This window comes from Pseudophryne corroboree, chromosome 1 (genome assembly GCF_028390025.1).
Source record: "Pseudophryne corroboree isolate aPseCor3 chromosome 1, aPseCor3.hap2, whole genome shotgun sequence".
Lineage (NCBI taxonomy): Eukaryota > Metazoa > Chordata > Amphibia > Anura > Myobatrachidae > Pseudophryne > Pseudophryne corroboree.
This window is the reverse complement of record NC_086444.1, coordinates 978,451,103-978,472,952: the sequence shown is the minus strand read 5'-3', so window position 1 is coordinate 978,472,952 and position 21,850 is coordinate 978,451,103. Positions and strand designations below refer to the sequence as shown.

At 44.1% G+C, this 21,850-nt stretch overlaps 1 protein-coding gene across 4 annotated transcripts in view; it reads right to left on the bottom strand.

Moving 5' to 3' along the window:
• Positions 1–21,850, bottom strand: part of TMEM154 (transmembrane protein 154) — a 302,500-nt gene that overhangs the window by 96,596 nt on the left and 184,054 nt on the right. The window lies entirely within an intron of this gene.

The window sequence follows — 21,850 nt, the reverse complement described above, 5'->3', positions numbered from 1 at the left end:
AAGTCCAAATTAAGACCTGCTGGATGCAGGGTACCCATTTCGAAGATGGTTCTCATTTCTTTTTTTGCAAGCTCCTCCTCCATATTATTCTTCCTCCAATTTCCCTTTATTATATGGATTCCACAGAAGGAGACCAGGTCTTTAAGTTGACAATGATGGTGTTCTTTAAAGTGTGCTGACACTCCGTGAGAGGTGATTCCTTTCTTGATGTTGCGTACGTGTTCTGCCATGCGTTCTTTTAATTTCCTGGTAGTTCTTCCGACATATTGCTTTTTGCAGGAACACGTGATGAGATATACTACATGATGGCTGTCACAGGTGATAAATTGATGGATTTGTCTGCTTTTGCCCGTTGAGGTGGAAGTATACTCTGTAATTTTAGATGTCGGGCTCCTGCAATTCTTACACATACTGCATGTTCCACACCTGTGAAAGCCTTTCGTCATGATGGTGCCTGGTTTCTTTTTGTCTTGTGCCACACTTCTGACCAAATGATTTTTGAGGTTGTCTGCCCTCCTATATATGAACCTGGGTTTCTCTTTTAAGGTTCCTTTCAGCATTGGGTCATGCAGAAGGATATAGCAGAAAAAGTGGGCCACAATGAGAAGGAACTCATGCAGAAAAAGAAAAACAAATATCAGCGAGACGTCGCGGACTTTAAAGAGGGCAAGCAACATCTCATAACTAGGAAAGAGAGGAATTTTTTTGGACCACAAGGAACCAAACCAAGAAACTATGAACAAAGATCTAGGTTTGATGAAGAACGTCCTCTTAGAAGGAATAGAGAGGATCAAAGAGAAAAGAAAAGAGAAATCATGAATAGCAGGACGCACTCACACCCAAGGAAAAGGTACGTGTCCTTTCGAAGAGATCGCTATATAAACGAAAGAAGAAGATCTTGGAGAGGAAGAACTCCCATCCAAGGAAGACGCAGTCTTGTAAGGGACAAGAGAGGATCCTGGAGAGAGGGTTACAGACAAAGGAGAAGGGAAAGGAGCATTGACCATCAGAATCATGTACCAAGAGAGTACAACAACCATGGAAATCCAAGATTCAAAGACAGGGCATTCCGCCAACACCAGGAGTACCATGGAGGGGAGGTTTTTTTAGGATAAAACCCACCCCGAAAACAAAGAGAGGAAAACGGGGAGGGAAAAAGAAGAAGAATGGAGGAGTACCATCAATTGAAAAAACAAGGAAGAAAAAGAAAAAGAAAAAGAAAAAGAAGAAGAAAAGCATATCCGCAAACAATACGAATTCAAACACACCAGAAGAAGGGAACACACATAAAGATGAAGGTTATGTCAGGATCTTCAACCTAAGCAAATACACACTCTCGGAGGTGGAGGAAAAGGTTCTGGCCAGGGGCCTGAAATTTGCCCCATCCTCCAGGGCGGATAACTTCAATGTATATGTGGATTTACAAAGATTCGTACGTAAACTCACCCTCAACAAATTCTTCCAAGAGCAACCCATAAGAGAAGAAGAAGAACCAAGCAAGTTCAAACCCAAATCCATCTTCTATCCCCTCCACAAAAAGGGATGTTTCATAGAGACCTTTGAAAAAGCGGTAAAAGAAGATCTAGAACAAGAAATCATTTGGAAAAATGGATCCAGGAATTTAAATAAAAAGGAGAGGGATGCACTGAAGCATCTGAAAGAGCAAACCTCCATCATAATCAAACCCGCAGACAAAGGCGGTGGTATAGTCATTTTGGATCTAAAGGATTATGAAGAAGAAGTCCAAAGGCAATTGAAGGATGAACTAACCTACAAGAAATTGAGAGGGAATCCTTCTGAACAGATAAAAAAGAAACTTACCATCTTCTTGGATAAATATAAACGCCAAGACACAATTACAGAAAAGAACTACAAGTACATGTTAATACAAAACCCATCCATACCAGTATTCTACATCTTACCCAAGGTTCACAAGAGTTTGGAAAAACCACCAGGTCGACCCATAGTAGCTGGAACAGAGTCACTCATGTCCAATCTATCACAATTCATAGATCATCTGCTACAGCCTATAGTCATTAAAACACCATCTTATCTCAAGGATTCCACAGATCTTATAAAGAAATTGGAACCCTTAGAGTGGAAATCGGATTATCATTTGGTGACAGCGGATGTATCATCACTCTACACCATCATCAATCATTCAGATGGCTTGAGTTCAGTATCCCACTTCATCTCAGAGGAAATACACTTACAACAATTTCAAGACTTCCTCCTGGAAGGAATAGAACTGATTCTGAGGAACAACTTCTTCATCTATGACGGCTCCTTTTATTTACAAACCAAGGGGACCGCCATGGGTACCAGGTTCGCCCCGAGTTACGCCAACCTGTTCATGGCAAAATGGGAACAGGAATCCATGGAGGGTTGGAGCGGCTCAGGGGCGGACCTGGTTACCTGGGTAAGATATATCGACGATATTTTCTTTGTGTGGCAGGGCACAGACTCGTCACTACAGGATTTTTGCCGATTCCTAAATAACAACAATAAAAATATCGTACTCACTTTTGAAATCAGTAAAACATCAGTTCACTTCTTGGATCTGGAGATCTTTATAGAAGAACAAGTCCTACACACACGGACCTACACCAAACCCACAGACTGTAATTCATACATTCCATCCACTAGCAACCATCACAGCAATTGGCTCACATCTGTACCAAAAAGCCAATTTCACCGAATTAGAAAAAACTGCTCAAAGGTGGAAGACTATCAAAAACAGGGAACCAAATTAAGAAAACAGTTGCTGGCCAAAGGATATGCAACCAGTACAGTTGATATCCCATTTCAGGAATATCTGACCAGCGACAGAAGAGACCTGTTGGAACCTAAGAGAAGAGAAGAAGATTCATCTAAGGACATAGGTATACCATTTATCACCAAATACTGTAGTCAACACAAACAGATAGAAACCATCATTAGGAAACACTGGGGGATCCTTCTGCATGACCCAATGCTGAAAGGAACCTTAAAAGAGAAACCCAGGTTCATATATAGGAGGGCAGACAACCTCAAAAATCATTTGGTCAGAAGTGTGGCACAAGACAAAAAGAAACCAGGCACCATCATGACGAAAGGCTTTCACAGGTGTGGAACATGCAGTATGTGTAAGAATTGCAGGAGCCCGACATCTAAAATTACAGAGTATACTTCCACCTCAACGGGCAAAAGCAGACAAATCCATCAATTTATCACCTGTGACAGCCATCATGTAGTATATCTCATCACGTGTTCCTGCAAAAAGCAATATGTCGGAAGAACTACCAGGAAATTAAAAGAACGCATGGCAGAACACGTACGCAACATCAAGAAAGGAATCACCTCTCACGGAGTGTCAGCACACTTTAAAGAACACCATCATTGTCAACTTAAAGACCTGGTCTCCTTCTGTGGAATCCATATAATAAAGGGAAACTGGAGGAAGAATAATATGGAGGAGGAGCTTGCAAAAAAAGAAATGAGAACCATCTTCGAAATGGGTACCCTGCATCCAGCAGGTCTTAATTTGGACTTCGAAACCAAATGGTTTCTATAACCTAATATATTTCCTTAATTGACAGTGTTCTGTATAAGTAAGGTTTTTTGTATATACACACCAAATCCCCTACCGTCCATCCTGGGGACCATAGAATATTGCTATACCACAGTACGACATACATCGTGACCACCTCCCCTGCACCTTTCCCTCTTTTAGCGAAAATGGGGCTAACCACTTAATCCATTATAATATGGCTTATGAACTTACATTTAGTAAACATGTTCTGCAGCCCTATATATATTCACGCATTTGTTTATTTACAGGGTATCCCCCAAAAAACATCCATGTTTATAATTTTGTCCCTAGGGACAATCTGTTCATTTATTCATAAAATATAAAAGTGCGGTATTCCCCTTGCCCTACATGCAATTGCTGCATTTACTGTCATTTATATATCTTGAAACCACCATTCATTTAACTATCTTCTAACCCATTTATTCATTTAATTTCCCTATTTTATAAATTTATTTTCCATTCCTATCCCATTCCATGACGTAGGTAAAAAATACTCCTCAGACCATTTTCGGCCGCCCCCCACGTCATGCGTTCCATTTTTAACTTTGGAGCGCAAGATGACGTAGCCCGTCACGCACGGAGCAGCCCACGTGATCCGCGGTCACGCTTAAACCCGTTCTATACACCATGTGACGCGGGACGTACGGGCATACACATACCAGCGGAAGCACAATCATCAGGTGCTTCCGCCGGAAGTCCGGCCAGTCAACCATGCGTTCCACACGGTTGGAACGCACAGCGAATATACCACTCTCCATCCTGATTTCTTTATTCTTTATTATTTTTTATACAATATTTTTTCTTGTACCTTTCAGTAATTATGTATATACCAGCAGACCCTCCGGGTTTATAAACTGAATAAGATAATTACAATTGCCACCAGGTTCCGCCCAGGAAGGGGCGGAGTAGCTAGTTCCATTTGGTATAAATACTAGTACATGTCATATCTCACATGCACCTTGAAAAAGACTCATTAGTCGAAACGCGTTGGAGCATGTGAGGATTTGAGGTACCACTCCAATCATCTCTATCAGCAGGAATACGGTGAGACACCCCGGGTTAACATCATTTTTTTCTCACCATTTGACTTTGCTGAAAAAACATCGATGAGATTGTCTGTTGTGGTATACCATCCAGAATTTGTTTTTATCGATCCATGTTGATCTTTTACAATAAATGTATATGAAACCTCATACATCCCTTCGTTTCTGTGCTTTATACCGAGCCTGAATACGAAATAAAGGGGGTGAATGAGGACGACCATCCAGCCTGCTGGGATAAAGATACCTTTATATGAAAGTACGGCGCCTTCTGAAGTAAGCTTGGATGTGAGCATCCTTTCAGAAGTGTCTGCATGTGAATGTTTGGAGCACAACCACCCTTAGCACTAAGAATATCCCTAAGTGGCTATAAAGAAACCTTTATAGGCCTGTTCCTTATGTATGAAAGTAAGCACACATGTGAGGGGCCACGTTTATCTTGAAGCACCAGGGTGAACCCTTACGGATATCTTCACACTTTCCCGCCACATCATAGTCCAGAGAGTCCGGGGAGAAGTCACCTTCATTTTAAGACCATCTGCATTGGGAGAAATTCCCTTCTGAACCTTTGCATACCATTTGTGTTTTCTCCACATGTAACATCGATTGAGGGAAAAGAACTTTTCGCACGAAGGACTGTTTCTAGGAACAGCTAAGGACTCTCTTACCCTAAACATTGGACATTGACTCCGCTACGCAACACCCCTGCCATCCACATTTTGCGCCCACAACAGGTCCTATCCCATTTTTTCTTGTGTGTTTATTGTATTAAGTTGAGTTGAATTTAATGTACCTGCTGAAGAATGTTTTATGACTAGTTGACAACTACAAATCACGTTACACCCGGATTAACAACTTCAATATTTTAAGTGTTGTAGCCTTGGATATCCTTTTCAATCAGAAATTCATCCAATCCCCTTTTAAATGAATTTACAGTGTCCACCATTACCACCTTCCCTGGCATGGAATTCCAAATCCTTACTGCCCTAACAGTGAAGAACCCTTTCCACCGTTGCGTGCAGAATTTTCTCTTCTCCAGCCTCAGGGAGTGCCCGCGTGTCCTAAACAGAGTACTTTTAATAAATAATTCCTCTGGTAACTCTTTGTAGTGCCCCTTTACATATTTGAAGACATTAATAATGTCTCCTCTTAGATGCCTTTTTTCCAGTGTATACATGTTCAACCTAGTAAGCTTTTCCTCGTAATCTAGTACCTCAAGCCCTTTAATCAATTTAGTAGCTCGCCTTAGAACCCTCTCTAGTTCACCGATATCTTTTTTATACAGTGGTGCCCAAAACTGAACACAATATTCCAGGTGCGGACGTACCAATGATTTGTACAGCGACAGAATTACATCCTCGTCCCTTGTCTTAATTCCCCGTTTTATGCACGCTAACACCTTACTTGCCTTCTTTACTGCGCTTTGACACTGTATGCGGTTATTAAGTTTATTATCAATGAGTACCCCCAAATCCTTTTCCAAAACTGTTACCCCTAGACTTTCCCCGTTTAATATGTAGGATGCAAGTTTGTTTTTAGTCCCAAAATGCATAACCTTGCATTTTTCTATATTGAACCTCATTCTCCATTTAGACGCCCAGATTTCAAGTTTAGATAAGTCATTCTGCAAAGACTCCACATCTTTTTCTGAATTAATTACCCTACACAGTTTAGTATCATCTGCAAAGATTGACACTGTGCTTTCCAGGCCTATTTCTAGGTCATTGATAAATATGTTGAACAGTAGTGACCAGAGTACGGACCCCTGTGGTATTCCACTGAAAACCAGTGTCCAACTTGAGGACTTCCCGTTGACCACTACTCGCTGTACCCTGTTTTCCAGCCAGTTACTTATCCATGTATAAACAGTTTTTCCTAGGCCAAGCTCTTTTAATTTGATGAATAATCTCCTGTGAGGCACTGTATTGAAGGCTTTTGCAAAATCTAAGTAGACCACATCCACTGCTTTTCCTTGGTCAAGATTGTCACTCACTACCTCGTAGAAGTTAACTAAGTTAGTTTGACATGATCTGTCCATCACAAACCCGTGCTGGTTCTTGCTAATAATCTTAGTGGTCTGCAGATACTCCTGTATGCTATCCCTTAGAATTCCTTCCAATATTTTCCCCACTATAGATGTCAAATTAATCGGCCTGTAGTTACCCGGATGATTTTTGGATACCTTTTTAAATAATGGCACTAGCTCCGCTATACGCCAATCCTTCGGTACCATGTCAGATCTAATTGAACTATTGAAAATCAAGTACAGGGATCTTGCTAGTTGTGACCTAAGCTCAATAAGAACCCTTGGATGAAGTCCGACCAGGGCAAGTGATTTATTAATCTTTATTTTGCGTAATCTCTCCCTGACTACTTCACTTAAACAAGTATCTAACCACGAAACATTACTGTCACTATCGCCAGAGCCGGCCATAGGCATAGGCAAACTAGGCAATTGCCTAGGGCATTTGATATGCCTATGGGCATCAGCAGCTTCTGCTGATTAAAATGATATGCGGCATGCCTATATTCTGTGTGTAGCATTTCATATGCAGATACAGCCACAGTCTCACACAGTATATAGGCATGTTGCATATCAGTTTAATCAGCAGAAGCTGCTTGTGTATCCTAGCCACATAGCAATGCAAATAAGATGCATTTTCATTAAAAAAAAAGGTGCCTGACGTTAGCATTGAGGCAAGATTTATGAGGACACATCTGTATCCAAGCAGAGGCAGAGCTCACAGTGTTAGTGGCAGTGTGAGTTCTGTGTGCATGTGAGTGGGTTGGTTGTGCAGGAGTGTTCAGAATATGTGTAAGGAGCATTATGTGTGTCATGTAAAAATGCATTAATAATGTGCAACAAGTGTAGGGGGCACTGTGTGTGTCATTATGTGTATAAGGGCATTAATAATGTGCGGCATATGTGTAACAGGGTACTACTGTATATGTGTCATTATGTGTATAGAGGCACTAATAATGTGCAGCATATGTGTAGGGGCACTATGTGTCATTATGTGTATAAGGGCATTAATAATGTGCGGCATATGTGTAACAGGGTACTACTGTATATGTGTCATTATGTGTATAGGGGCACTAATAATGTGCAGCAAATGTGTAGGGGGCACTATGTGTGTCATTATGTGTATAAGGGCATTAATAATGTACGGCAAATGTGTAAGGGACATTATGTGTAAAAGGGCATTAATAAAGGTTGTCATAATGTGTAAGGCGCATTATGTTTAAAAGGACATTAATAATGTGTCTCATATGTGTAAGGGGCATTACTGTGTGGAATTATGTGTATAAATGCATTACTAATGTGTGGCATTATGTGTGTAAGGTACTCTACTATGTGGCGTTGTGTATAGAAAGGGCACTACTGTGTCATGTAATGTGAATTAAGAGCAATATGGTGTGGTGTAATGTGAATAAGGAGCAATTCAGTGTGATGTAATGTGAATAAGGGGCTCTACTGTGAGGAGTAACGTTTAAGGTAAAGTGATACTACTGTGGGATGTAATATGAATTATGGACACTATCACATGATCAAATGTGAATAAAGTTGCAGTATTATGTGGCGTAATTGGAATTGGTGTTACTATTGTGGGGCCATGCCTCTTGCCAGCATAAACACACCCCTTTTTGGGCTGTGCGCCAAATGTGCGAACTGTTCCTATTTAAAATATAGGGGGTACAAACACCAAAATAAGGACTGCTATGGGTGAGGGGTGATGGTGCTGAGAAAGAGGTGTAAGGTCAGAGACGGAACCAGCGGTGGTGCTAGGGGGCACCAGCCAAAATCTTGCCTAGGGCATCATATTGGTTAGGGCCGGCTCTGACTATCGCTATGCACTACTCCCACCGTCAGTTCTTCTCTGGTGAACACTGATGAAAAAAATGTGTTCAGTATTTCTGCTTTTGATTCGTCATCATTTAACAATACTCCAAATTCATCTTTTAATAGACCTATGTTCTCCGTTTTTAACCTTTTACTGTTTATGTATTGAAAAAAATTTTTAGGATTGGTTTTACTCTCTATAGCAATTAGCTTTTTGTTATCAATTTTAGCTGCTTTTATTGCATTTTTGCATCTTTTATTGCATTCCTTGTAGTACTGGAATGAATCCTCCTTTACATTAGATTTAAATGCCTTGAAAGAACGCCTCTTTTTATCTATTTCGGCCTTGACCTTCTTGTTAAGTCACATCGGTTTGAGCTTGGTACTCCTGCGCTTACTGCCCATGGGGATAAATTTGTTACTTTTGTTATCCAGCAACCCTTTTAAAGCATCCCACATTTCTGAAGTGTTCTTACCATGAAACAAAACTTCCCACTCAATGTCGTTTAATGCACATCTCAGCATACTGAAGTTAACCTTCCTAAAGTTAAATGTTTTTGTTGAACCCTTAAAGCAATGTTTCCTGAAACGGATATAGAAAGTGATCATATAGTGATCACTGTTACCCAAGGTCTCCCCAACTTTAGTATCCAATATGATGTCCACATTATTAGTAATTACTAGATCTAGAATAGTTGTACCCCTAGTTGGGTTCTCGACTAATTGAGACAAGTAGTGATCTTTTAACAAATTTAAGAACCTTTTGCCCCTAGCTTTAACACATGAATCGCTACTCCAATTAATATCAGGATAGTTAAAAACCCCAATCACTAGGATGTCACCCAGTCCCGCAGCCCTTTTGATTTGCTGCAAGAGTTGTTCTTCCTCATGTATGCTAATATCTGGCTGTTTGTAGCACGTGCCTATAACTCATTTTTTTGCATCTATACCCCCACTTGAGATTTCAACCCATAATGACCAACGTTATCACCTGTCCCCTCATATATAACCTCCTTTAAGTACGGTTTAAGAGACTGTTTAACATAAAGACATACACCTCTTCCTCTTTTGTTTACCCTGTCCCTCCCGAAAAGAAAATAACCCTCCAAGTTTGCAACCCAGTCAAGAGAGTCGTCTCACCATGCTTCCGTCATACCTATAATATCATACTAAGCCTTTGATGCTAACAATTCCAATTCCCCCATTTTACCTGCTAGACTTCTTGCATTTGCAAGCATACATTTTAGTTTAGTGGTTCCCTTATCGCTTGTTTTATTAAAGGTATCCTATCACAGTTTACTAGAGCCTCCCTAGAGTTACTCTTGCGGACTGTCCTTATCACTCCCTTTCCACCCCCACCATACCTAATACTGCCCACCTTACTCGTCTCTTTGATCATCCCAGTGTTTCGGCCTAATACTCCGCCCTGACATAAGTATTATCCCTTATGCTACGTACATATTTTTCTATATGCTGTAAGGATGACACATAGATGTTGTTGGTTAATGCTTTTGCAATACATTTGTTAATACCCTTTTTAGAACCCATGCTAATACCCTTGCCCTTGCCGGCTGCTCTTTCCCCTCCCCCTTCTCCACCCCCATTTAGCTCACTACCACCATCTTTACTATTCTTGCTGCATGACCCGCATTTTCTAACTAAACCCTCCCCCTAGGCTCCTAGTTTAAAAGCTCCTCCAACCTACTAACCATCCTTCCCCCAGCACCGCAGCCCCTTCCTCATTCAGGTGCAATCCATCGCGACAAAAAAGATGGCGCCTGACTGAGAAGTCCGCCCAGTGTTCCAAGAACACAAAGCCCTCCTTCCTACACCAGTCTCTCAGCCACACATTTACCTCCCTGATCTCCCTCTGCCACCCTGGGCTAGCGCGTGGCACCGGTAATATTTCGGAGAATATTACCTTAGATGTCCTTTCTTTTAGTTTCTGGCCTAGGTCCCTATAATCTTTATTAAGGACATCCCACCTGCCGCTAACTTTGTCATTGGTGCCAACGTGCACCAAGACCGCCGGGTCTTTCCCAGCCCCTCCCAACAATCTATCTACCCGGTCCGTGATGTGCCATACCCGACCACCCGGGAGACAACAGACCATACGGCGATCACGATCCCGGTAGCAGATTGCCCTAGCTGCCTTCCTGATGATAGAGTCCCCTACCACCACCATCTGCCTGGGTGCCTCTCTATCTTTCATCCCATCTGAGCCAGAGGAACCAATCCGGTTGCTAGAGGGAGCAGTCTCCTCCGGCTCCGTCATTTCCTCGCTATCGTCCACCGAATCTTCGTCCAATCAGGCAAATTTGTATTCTGTGTCATAAGTATCTTCTTTACATTATTCTAATGATTTTAAGGTATTAAATTAGTTTGGGAGGCACTGATAGCAAGTGCCTCCCGTTGATAACGGTAACGGGGACCGAGCGGGTGGGCGGGGCCAAGCACTGGGCTGTAAATGCCCATTGAAAAAAGCAGTGAAAGCAGCACTTCTACATGTGCCTCGTTGATAGGGACGGGCTTCACCTGCCAGCGAGGCACATGTGATTGGACAGCGGATCCAGTGCTGGATCCGCTATCCAATCACCCATACGAGGAGGCGGAACAAGGCTCACCTCTCTTCATTACCCCTGACTCCTCTCTCCTGCTGGGGCCTAGGTGATGTGAGCCTTCCTGACAAGAGCAGCCATGCGCCCGGTTCTATCCATTTTACCCCGCAGCTGGCAGCGCAGGATAGTCAAGTGCAGCAGATTATCAGCGGCGGCAGTGGTAAGCCCAGAGCTGGGAGTGCATTGTGCAGCGGCGGCCGGCGCTCTCCTCCTTTCAGGTAGCAGCCTCAGCAGCGCCAACGCCTGCTGCAGTCTCCCACCGGCGGCTCTACACACAGGCTGCTGGGCATAGGCGTGCGCCAGGGGGGTGCGTGGTGCACTGGTTGGACTGCCTGTTGTACGGGTGACCCCCCCTTCCACCTGACGTGTATGACAGGCAGCCGTTGTGGTGCACTGCAGGGCCGCCGGACCACGTTATTGATGACAGAGGTGTGTGGGTACTGAGGGCCCAGACATCAAGCCGACAGAGCCGGGGCTGGGCTGAGTAGCGGGCGGAGCTGAAGGAGCCGCCCAGAGTTCACAAAGTCATTCAGTTAGCTGGATGTCCTTAGAGCAAGGGTCAGGGAACTGTTTTACCTTTTACCCCAAAATATATTTGGATACGTTGACGTTACCCCCTTGATTTGAAAGGAACAAAATCATATATTATTGTGCATATATACTGGTTGTCACTGTTTATATGGCATTTCTGAGATACTGTGTGTCTATATATATATATATATATATATATATATATAATTTTTTATTATTATTTTCACCAATTTTTTTGGCCAGTGAATGGGTTAATTAACACTTTCTCCCCAAAACACCAGAATGAATGTAAGAAAGATGGATAAAGGGGGGGGGGGGGGGAACACAACTTTTAGGAGACAGAGGTCACATCCTCACCTCAGTAATGTCAGTGGGAATTTCCGACTGTTCTGTGTGTGGGCTGGCGGGCGGGAGGACACGACAGCGCGGGACGGGAGAGCATGAGGGAGCGCAGTGTGACATCAGCATTTCACACCGCGGCCAGGAACATAGCACAGGGTGGCCAGGAGCACAGCGCAGGGCGGGTAGGAGGGAGCGCGGTGTGACGTCAGCACGTCACATCGCGAGCCGGCCGGTGCTGGACGGGGCTGTGTCTCGGCAGTGCGACCGTCCATTACCCTCATGAATTTAATTTTTACCCCATTTGGGGTAATTTACCCCTGTTCCCTGACCACTGGCTTAGAGCCTGGACTGACTGACGAAACGGTCAGCAGATGGAGCCGACACAAATGAGAGGGATTGGGGGTACCGTAGGATTAACCTGCAGACGTGGTGGGAGCCTGGTGGAGGGTTAAGGTGGATAGTACTGGAAGGAGAACTGACAGAGGGAGACGCTGGTGCTGATGATCGTGGCTGCAGCCTGCTTCTCACTCACAGGCAGATTGTATGCCTGTGAAAGTGTGAGCAAGAAGCAGCTCATGGCTGGGATCATCAGCACCAGCAGGATCCACTGCCAATCTTTGCTTTAGTTCCAGGCTTAAAAAAGGTGGTATGGGGGTTGTGTGCCCACCTCCCCAAGGGATTTCTTCATTCTGACCTTAGTTCAGCTTCCTCTCCTCACTAATGTTGCCCCGCCCCCATATGACAGCTCCTTCCTTCTCCCTCCCCCCTGCTTCCCCTGGCTGGGGCTGGGCTAGACAGAGACAATCAGAAGACATTCCCCAGCTGTGTCTCTGCTCCACCCCCCCTACCCTTTGTGTTTGCTCCTCCCCCCACCCTTCAATGCCTCTAATCCCTCTTCCATATGTGCCTCTGCCTCTTACCTCCTCTATGCCTCTGCCCATTTGCTTCCTGTACTTCTGACACAATCTCCACCCCCTATGTGTGCCCCTGCCCCTTTCTTTGTGCCTCTGCTGCTTCCTTATGTGTTCCTCTGCCACTCCCACCCCGCTATGGCTGATGGCTGAGATCAGTGGCGAAGACCATAAACAGCGCCACATAATTAGTCTGAAGGATAATAGGTAAGCAGAATTTTCCATTGATAATCATTTTATATTTTATTCTTTATGTGTGTGTGTGTGTGTATATATATATATATATATATATATAGTCAAAAAGAAGAGGCGGCACTCGGAGGCTTCAAGGTGTTGAATTGTATTGTCACAAACGAGAACTAACGTTTCGGGGTCAAACTACCCCTTTGTCAAAGTGAACAAGTGTGTAAAAAAACAAAGAAGTACCTTAAATACCGAAGAATCCCCTTCAGGTGAGCCGACGCTGATCGGGCCGCGCTGGCTGTGTGCTTCATTTCCGGTCCTGTGAAGATGACGTCAGTTGACTCTGAGGGACCTCACCAGCAACTGACAGCCCCTTTAGGGGCAACTGCGGCTACACCAGCAGAGAAAGGAAGAAGAGGGCGACCACCCGCAGGGGCGGCCAAAGCTCGAGGAACCAGAGGAGCCTCACAAAACAAAAAACCTTAATATACAACTTGTCACGGAGGGTCCTCACAGATGTTGAACAATCTGTGCTTGAGAAAGGACTCTCGTTTGTCCCCACCAACCCCTTCAATGACTTCACGTGGAACATCGAGTTACATCAATTTTCACGTAAGCTGAGACGTCAAGAATTCTTTCAAACTAATGCTAACAGTTCCTCACTGCCCAACTCGCTTGATAGTAAACATCAAAAATTTTTGAACCAGCGCTCCCAATCATCCTTTGACCCCGCCTCCATGAATGCCTCTATAAAGTCGTTCTCCAGACTGATTGGAGACTCTGTCAAGAAGTACAATGCGGCCCCCGATCCGGTGAAGTTACACCGTAACCTGTCACGGGAGGAGTGGTCTGCGTTGCAACAGTTAGGGAAATATAAGGACATCGTGGTTCGCCCAGCGGACAAAGGGGGTGGAGTGGTGATTTTAGACTTGGACTATTATATTACAGAAATTAATAGCCAGTTGAACAACACGGATACATATGAGGAATTGCAGCAGGACCCAACAGTGGAATACCAGAAGGCACTACTGGACATTTTAGATAATGCAAAACAGCAAGGCATGTTATCGTCCAGGTTGTTTAAAGCCCTAAAGCAGGAGCACCCTGTGGTACCTATTCTGTTTACGGTCCCTAAAATCCACAAGAATCTCCATGCACCACCTGGAAGGCCCATAATAGCAGCTCGCGACTCTATCTTTCAACCAGTGTCAATATTCCTGGACAACATTCTGCAGCCAATGATCCTTAAACATAAAAATTTTGTCAAGGACACCACCTGCTTTATTAATCGACTGATGGAAATCAAGCAAGTCCCGGCAGGCACGTTGATGTGTGTCGTGGACGTAGTTAGCTTGTACACAAGCATCCCCCATGAGGCGGGTCTGTCAGCAATGGAAGATTTTCTGAAAAAAGAAAGGATGGAGTCCCTCGATCTTCCCTTATTTTTGGCTCTGTTGCGTATTACACTTGAGAAGAACTACTTCCTCTTCAATGGTAAATTTTACCAACAAAGAACGGGGTGTGCGATGGGGAGCAACGTCTCCCCATCGTTTGCTAACATCTTTATGTTTCAGGAGGAGTTTGAGGCATTCTTCAAAGATGAGACCGTGGCTGCTCAGATCCTCCTGTTCACACGCTTTATAGATGACTTGTTCATCCTATGGACGGGAGGTGAGGAACGTTTCCAAGCACTTATGTTGTCGATCAACTCTAGGACTTCAAGTATTAAATATACGTTCCAAACTAGCACGAGCACCTTGAATTATCTGGATGTTCAAATCACCATCATCAATGGGACTTTGCATACTAGCTTATACTGTAAACCCACTGACAAAAACACTCTTCTCACAGCCAGCAGTCACCACCCAAGACCATTGAAGGAGGGCCTCCCACGGTCCCAAATGATTAGGATCTCCCGCATCATCAGTGACCGTAGCACTTTGGAACAAGAACTGGACAAGATGGTGTCTAAATTTATGGAAAGAGGTTATAGTAAACAACTCCTCCTTAAACATAAGAAGGAAGTGATGAGGATTCCCAGAGAGTCGTTACTAAACTCTAAACCCAAACATCAGGACTCCATCATTCCATTCATCACAAAATACAATACCTCTAGCCAAGTAGTACATAGAGCTACCAGAGCCCTATGGCCCATAGTGGCTTCTGATAAATCTCTTCCTTCGTTGAATGGAAAAAGACCAATGATGTGTTACCAACGAGGCAGGAATATTAAGGACACAACAGTCCATTCTGATGTCACGGGTTTCCAGGCCGAGCTGGAACGACAAAGACGGCCAGACTCGACATTCCTGGAGAAGAAACCAGGCTGCTATAAATGCATTAAATGCACAACATGCGAACATATGATTACTGGCTCGAGTTTCAAACATCCTCACCGTGACAAAATCTACAACATCAAGCATATCCTCACATGTACCACCACCCACATCATCTACATCATCAAATGTCCATGCAATCTCCATTATGTAGGGAAATCTATAAGAACGTGCCGGGAGAGGATGGCTCTCCACCGTTCAGCCATTAAACAAGCATTGCAAGGCAAGATCTCTGAACAACCAGTGGCCAGACACTTTGCCACTGCAGGTCACACTATGAAGGATCTGAAACACCTCATCATCGACCATGTCCCTAGACACATTAGAGGTGGCGATAGAGATGGAAAATTGCTGCGGCTTGAGACAAGATGGATTTTTGAACTTGGTACTACTAGTCCCCGTGGTCTCAATGAAAAACTGAGTCTAAATATTTTTAAATAATGGTCCATGCTATCAGAACCCGGGATCCTACAGCCATCGGGTGTAGGATGTTATCTTTTCCATCTACTATAAGGGTGTCTCCTCCGTCACATTAATGATATCTCACACAGATTTATGCTTTAACACTTACACTAATATTCATCCCCGCAATGCTTCTGAACATTTGCTCACAGCACCTGTAGACCCCCAAAAAATAGATTTTATTGCTTCGGGCCAAGTCAGTGCTGCAGCATCTATAATCAATAGTCTGTAAATGTCTTGTTTACCGACATCGTTATGACTATATTCCTGTGTGAGATCCCAATAATGTCAGCTTCCAGATTTGTTTTATTGTCTTTTTGGTGATGGACACTGTAAGTTGCACAGTTTTCTTTTACACAGCGCTGCAGCCGGGCCGCCTGGCGTCTCCAGTTACTATGACAACCAGACGCGAAGAGACTGACGTCATCTTCACAGGACCGGAAATGAAGCACACAGCCAGCGCGGCCCGATCAGCGTCGGCTCACCTGAAGGGGATTCTTCGGTATTTAAGGTACTTCTTTGTTTTTTTACACACTTGTTCACTTTGACAAAGGGGTAGTTTGACCCCGAAACGTTAGTTCTCGTTTGTGACAATACAATTCAACACCTTTAAGCCTCCGAGTGCCGCCTCTTCTTTTTGACTGTGAACTTTTCCTGGAGGGCACCGGAGCATTTATGCAAGCATCAGTGGGAGTGCCGGTCCTGTTTGGAATGTATATATATATATATATATACACACACACACACACACACACACACTGATAAAGTAGAAATGTGCAAAATAAATATATATATATATATATATATATATATATATATATCCAAGCAAACAGTCCCGGCACTCACTAATCGTATTGACGATGAGCTGCGGTGCCCTCCTGGGGAAGATGAGTAGCTCTCCCAATATAAACAGAAGATAACGACTAACAGTTAGGCCCTGAGGACGGGGTTATCCCCGAAACATGTCGGAATAAACTAACCAGCTTTTCATCATTTACAAGTCTGCTGAGTGCCGCCTTTGTCGTTATCTTCTGTTTATATATATATATATATATATATACACATACATACATACAGTGGGGCAAAACAGTATTTGGACAGCCACCGATTGTGCAAGGTGACCCATTTAAAAAGATGAGAGAGGTCTGTAATTTCCATCATAGGTACACTTCAACTGTGAGAGACAGAATCTGAAAAAAAAAAACCTAGGAAATCACATTGTATGATTTTTAAACAATTTATTTGTATATTCTTACGGAAAATAAATATTTGGACAATCAAAAAGTTTAACTCAATACTTTGTAATATAACCTCGATTGGCAATTACAGAGGTCAAACATTTCCTGTAGTTCTTGACCAGGTTTGCACACACTGTAGCAGGTATTTTGGCCCACTCTTCCATACAGATCTTCTCTAGATCTGTCATGTTTTGGGGCTGTCGCCGGGCAACACGGACTTTCAACTCCCTCCACAGATTTTCTATTGGGTTGAGATCTGGAGACTGGCTAGGCCACTCCAGGACCTTGAAATGCTTCTTACGGATCCACTCCTTAGTTGCCCGGGCGGTCTGTTTGGGGTCATTGTCATGCTGGAAGACCCAGCCACATTCCATCTTCAATGCTCTTACTGAGGGAAGGAGGTTTTTGCCCAAAATCTCACGATACATGGCCCCATTCATCCTCTCCTTAATACGGATCAGTTGTCCTGTCCCCTTTGCAGAAATGCAGCCCCAAAGCATGATGTTTACACCCCCATGGTGTTCTTGGGATGCCATTCATCATTCTTCTCCTTCCAAACATGGCGAGTGGAGTTTATACCCAAAAGTTCGATTTTGCTCTCATCTGACCACATTACATTCTCCAAATCCTCCTCTTGATCATCCTGATGGTCACTGGCAAACTTTAGACGGGCCTGGACATGTGCTGGCTTAAGCAGGGGGACCTTTCCAGGGGGGCCTTTCGGGTGCTGCAGGATTTCAATCCAAGACAACGTAGTGTGTTACTAATGGTAACTTTTCTGACTGTGGTCCTAGCTCTCTTAAGGTAATTGGCCAGGTCCCCCTGTGTAGTTCTGGGCTGATTCCTCCCCGTTCTCAAGATCATTGATACCCAATGAGGTGAGATCTTACATGGAACCCCAGGTTGAGGGAGATTGTCAGTGATCTTGTATTTCTTCCATTTTTTAATAATTGCGCCAACAGTTGATCTCTTCTCACCAAGCTGCTTGCCTATTGTCGAGTAGCTCATCCCAGCCTTGTGCAGCTCTACTATTTTGTCCCAGGTGTCCTTAGACAGCTCTCTAGTCGTGGCCATGATGCAGAGGTAACAGTCTGACTGTTTGAGGGTGTGGACAGGTGTCTTTTATACAGATAACCAGTTCAAACAGGTGTCATTAATACAGGTAATGAGTGGAGGATAGAAGAGCTTCTTAAAGAAGTAGTAACAGGTCTGTGAGAGCCAGACAGTAAACAGTAAATTGTTTAAAAATCATACAATGCGATTTCCTGTTTTTGTTTTTTTTCAGGTTCTGTCTCTCACAGTTGAAGTGTACCTACGGTGGAAATTACAGACCTCTCTCATCTTTTTAAGTGAGTCAACTTGCACAATCGGTGGCTGTCCAAAAACTTTTTTGCCCAACTGTATATGTATGTATGTATATGTATATATATATATATATATATATATATATATATATGTTTGCCACAGTAATGGGAATGAGGGGGCATAACGTGAATTTCTCCTCATACTGTGTGGCATAATGTGAATTTCTCCTCATACTGTGTGGCATAATGTGAATTTCTCCTCATACCGTGTGGCGTAACGTGAATTTCTCCTTATACTGTGTGGCATAACGTGAATTTCTCCTCATACTGTGTGGCATAATGTGAATTTCTCCTCATACTGTGTGGCATAATGTGAATTTCTCCTCATACCGTGTGGCGTAACGTGAATTTCTCCTTATACTGTGTGGCATAACGTGAATTTCTCCTCATACTGTGTGGCATAATATGAATTTCTCCTCATACTGTGGGGCATAACGTGAATTTCTCCTCATACTGTGTGGCATAACGTGAATTTCTCTTCATAATGTGTGGCATAACACGTGAATTTTGGCTCATACTGTGTGGAGTAATGTAAATTTGGCTCATACTCATACTGTGGGGCATAATATGGATTTTGCCTCATACTGTGTAGGGTAATGTGAATAAGGGGCACTACTGTCTGTTGCTGGTGAGCATGGGGACATGTGTGACAAATGCCAGTGTCCTGCACATGTGTACATTTTAAACTTTACTAGTGTTATATTAAAACTCATATGTTCAGCCCCCTAAATCTCCTGTACTTTTCAGAGTGGCCCACTCAAAATCAGAGTCCTAGCACTCCCGAGCACTATGGGCCATTAAAATAAGGGGCTACTGTAGTAATAACAGAGAGATGCTAAAACAGCTCAAGTTAAAGCACAAAATGTAGATAAATATGCATCAAAAATTAAAAAGGACAGAGCGTGTAAATATTAAAGCTACTACACTTGGCAGTGGAAAAATGGTAGACAATATTGCATGTAGATATCAAAGAAGAATGGTCACAAATCATACTTGCCTACCTTGCTGCCCCCTCCTTCGGGAGGAGGCAGCGTTGTAGGTGCATGGGGGCGTAGCCGGCGGCATGATGGGGTGCCCAAGGGCGTGGTCAGAGCCAATGTGGGCTGTCCGGGAGCGTGACGACGGGGAAATGGCCAGTCCGGGGGGCATGACATCACGATTGCGTCATCCTGGCTCCGCCCCGCTATACAGTGCAGAGAAAAAAGGCACTGTATAGGGGGGGGGGGCGAGGCTACGATGATGCAATTCAGCGCGAATCGCGTCATCGGATCCCCTCGGCCACCCACTTGTTCTCTGCTGTGGGTGGCCGAGGTAGGGGGAGGGGGCGTGGAGGGCCTGACGGGGAAAACGGGAGGCTTGCCGACCCTTCCGGGTGCCGGGGAAGGCCAACCCGATTTTCGGGAGCCTCCCGGCCGTTCTGGAAGGGTAGGTAAGTATGTCACAAATATATATTTTTTTAAACCACACAAAAGCTGCACTACCTACATGCATGTGAATGAGTGGAAGGAAAAGTAGCAGATAAAAGGTCATTGCAAACGTTCCATTGTGAATATAACAAAAAGACAGATACTTAATTTGATATTTTAAAGCACAGGAAGAATTTAATTTGGATATGACATGATAATAACTTACTAATGCTATGTGGCCGCAGTGGTCATGTGAAAAGAATAGAGGAGATTGCATAGACTGTTATTGGTCAGTAAATGGAATGATTCAAATATGGTTATGTCTAAAAACACAGGTATACTAAGAGCATTGTGACACAGCCCACAAAAATAGTCATTTCAACGTATTACAGTGCATCTGGAAAGTATTCACAGCGCTTCACTTTTTCCACATTTTGTTATGTTACAACCTTATTCCAAATGGAATAAATAACATTTTTGTCCTCAAAATTTTGAACACAATACCCCATAATGACAATGTGAAAAAAGATTTTTTAAGATTTTTGCAAATTTATTAAAAATAAATATTCACAGCCTTTGCCTTAAAGCTTAAAATTGAGCTCGGGTGCATTCTGTTTCCACTGATCGTCCTTGAGCTGTTCCTACAGCTTAATTGGAGTCCACCTGTGGTAAATTCAGTTGATTGGACATGATTTGGAAAGGCACACACCTGTCTATATAAGGTCCCACACTTGTCAGCACATGTCTGAGAACAAACCAAGCATGAAGGCAAAGGAATTGACTGTAGCCCTCCGAGACAGGATTGTCTTGAGGCACAAATCTGGGGAAGGGTACAAAAAAATCTGCTGCTTTGAAGGTCCCAATGAGCACAGTGGCCTCCATCATCCATAAATGGAAGAAGTTCGGAACCACCAGGACTCTTCCTAGAGCTGGTCGGCCGCCTAAACTGAGCGATCAGGGGAGAAGGGCCCTAATCAGGGAGGTGACCAAGAACCCGATGGTCACACTGTCAGAGCTACAGCATTCCTCTGTGGAGAAAGGAGAACCTTCCAGAAGGATAACCATCTCTGCAGCAATCCACCAATCAGGCCTGTATGGTAGACTGGTCAGATCTAAGCCACTCCTTAGTAAAAAGCACATGGCAGCCCGCCTTGAGTTTGTCAAAATGTACCTGAAGGACTCTCAGACCATGAGAAACAAAATTCTCTGGTCTGATGAGACAAAGATTGAACTCTCTGGCGTGAATGCCAGGCGTCATGTTTGGAGGAAACCAGGCACCACTCATCACCAGGCCAATACCATCCCTACAGTGAAGCATGGTGGTAGCAGCATCATGCTGTGGGGATATTTTTTAGCGGTAGGAACTGGGAGACTAGTCAGGATAGAGGGAAAGATGAATGCAGCAATGTACAGAGATATCCTCAGGGCCGGAGCTTCCACTAGGCAGCTTTAGGCAGCCGCCTAGGGGCACCAGATCCTGAGGGGGCGACCGGCTACAGCTGCCTGAAAAAGATAGCATGGTCCTACCTCACGGTCGCCGCAATCCACCCGGCACTCCTATTTTACAGTAGTCACAACTGGCGAGCTCCCATATTGCAGCCTCCAGCTCCGCCTCCACCCGGCACAGGCAGTAACTTTGACAGCTCCTGGAGTCCTGGCTGGGGGTGACATGCAGCGCTGCTCTTCATTCCAGACTCTTTCGCAGACTACTCAGTCCCAACTCTGCATCGCAGCCTGCAGGTAAGGTGGCTGCACAGTGCACTCTCTGTATTTGATAAGGAAAGAGGGGGGAGAGCAGCAGTCTGGGGGGCGGGGGCGGAGATGAGCAGCAGGCATGCACACAGTCTGGGGGGGATGAGCAGCAGCACACAAATAGATGGTGGGGGAGATAGAACAGCAGACATTTAACAGAGGTGTGAGAGCAGCAGGCACCCACACATACTGGGGAGATGGGGAGAAGAGAGCAGCCATGCAACAGACTGGGGGTGGGGGAGAGCAGCAGCATGT